The sequence below is a fragment of the Amblyomma maculatum genome, chromosome 2 (assembly GCF_055883805.1).
Source record: "Amblyomma maculatum isolate TAMU_Amacu chromosome 2, ASM5588380v1, whole genome shotgun sequence".
In the NCBI taxonomy this organism is placed as follows: Eukaryota; Metazoa; Arthropoda; class Arachnida; order Ixodida; family Ixodidae; genus Amblyomma; species Amblyomma maculatum.
Window position 1 is genome coordinate 78,788,667 of NC_139345.1, and position 1,965 is coordinate 78,790,631.

Here is a 1,965-nt window from a genome sequence, read left to right on the forward strand (position 1 = left end):
TGAAGGCGGCTCGCGTTGACCGCAAATCAGCGTCCGAGCACAGCCTTCCAGCAGCTCTTCAGCGCTACAATAACAGGTGATAGCCGTCCTTCGCAGCTCCTCCGTCGCATACGATAGATGCAAGGAGACTCTCCCTTCGGGGCCGGACAATTTACTGCGTCAGTTGTTTCTCCAGCGACTTCCCCAAAACATGTTCCTCGCCCTCGTGGATGCAGGTGATCGATGACACTCACAGCCAGCTCGTCGAGCTCGCGGACCGTGTTGTGGATTACTCAAGGCACGCCAGCGTCAGCGCCGTGCACACTCCGCCTTCCACTACTACTACAGTCTCCCAGCTTGAGAGTATAGAAGAGCGACTAAATGCTTTACCCAGGTGACTTGATGACCTCGCGCCCCTGCCAAGCCGTTCTCCGCCGAGGTTCCAGTCCCGCCGCCACTGCCAGGCACAATCGCCCTCGTCGGAACTCCAACCATCCGAAGCGCGGCAAGACTCCTCCTTCTCGGCTGTATGCTGGTACCACCGTATTGTCGGCAGTTCTGCCCGCAAGTGCACCCACCCGTGGTCGGGAAACGCTGCGACCGACCACTGACTGCGGCAAGTGGTACTGGCGGACGGACATGCCGCCTAATTTATGTTTCAAACAAGATCACTGGCGCTCGCTTCCTCGTTGACACGGGAGCACAGGGCAGTGTAATTAAAGCAGCTTGGGTAAATCGCCATCGCAACGAATCGACCTTCCCGCTCCAAGCGATAAACAGTTCCCCCAACCGCATGTACGGTCAATGGCCTCTTACACTTAACTTCCGATTGCGCCGGACGTTCGGCTGGATTTTCATCATCGCCGATGTCTCGCAAGCTTTTCTCGACGCTAATTTTCTGACTTTCTTAAACCTCGCTGTCGATATGCAGGCCCAGCCCCTCATCTATCTCAGCCCAAAACTCTCCGTCAACTGCGGACTCTCCCCCTCTTCGGCGTCTGGTCTCAGAGCTCTCGTCCCGTCGCTGAATGGTAAAATCCTTGACAGGTTTCTCCAACATCCCGAAGCCGCTCTCCACAGAGTCACCGGTGAAACACTCAATTATCTATCATATCGTGACATCTGGACCACCTGTGTTTGGTCGCCTTCGCAGCCTGTCTGGAGTACGCCTGGGTGCCGCTCGCCGTGAGTTTCAACACAAGGGCATACAAGTCGGCCTTGTAGGCCCTTCCTCCAGCAACTGGGCATCGCTATTCTACATGCTGCCAAAGAAAGACCTGGGTGACTGGATGCCATGTGGAGATTACCACGCCCTTAATGTTCACACTTAACCAGAGCGCTATCCACTTCCTTATATACAGAACTTCTCATCAGATTTGGCTGGTTGCATGATATTCTCTAAGATTCACTGAGGGCGATTTACACTGATCACCTCGAAGCACATTTTTCTCTTCTTCCAAGATGACGATTTCGAATTCCACTGGTCGACCAAGGTAGGTTGCGTGTATTCCGCTGGTCGTTCGGAGTAGCTTGGGACGCTCTAGCTCGATCCCCCGACCGGAGTCGGATCTCGCCGGAAGTCCTAGTCGCTGATGCGGTCACATCCGGAGAATGCTGGATTCTTTTCACTGTTTTTGGACCAAGCGACATCGGCAGAGAACACCTACGTTTTATTTGCTCGAATATGTTAAAGCACCTCTATCAAAAAACGTGTGCATCGTTAGAATAGTGCGAAAGTAGGTTGTTGAAGGCCTCACTCCTGCCTATTTATCAAACGGAAAATTGTTTGCGCGGGATTCCAGCTACAACTTTCGAAACAGGCTCAGCATTATTTCCGCAGCGCGCTCTACGCGTTCTGCTTGTCGACTAAGACTTATTCGCTTTGTAGCGCTTTAGGTCGGTTCGGGCGCCCAGCTCCGATCGACTAGTGGAAATCATCATTAGTGAAGGCCAACCATCAAATCTCCCTGGAGCCCGCTGATATTC

The 1,965-nt window shown here is 53.3% G+C and overlaps 1 pseudogene; it reads left to right on the top strand.

The window, feature by feature from the left end:
* Nucleotides 1-209: 209 nt before the first annotated feature.
* Nucleotides 210-1,168, top strand: LOC146199078 (uncharacterized; annotated as a pseudogene).
* The last annotated feature ends 797 nt before the right edge of the window (nt 1,169-1,965 follow it).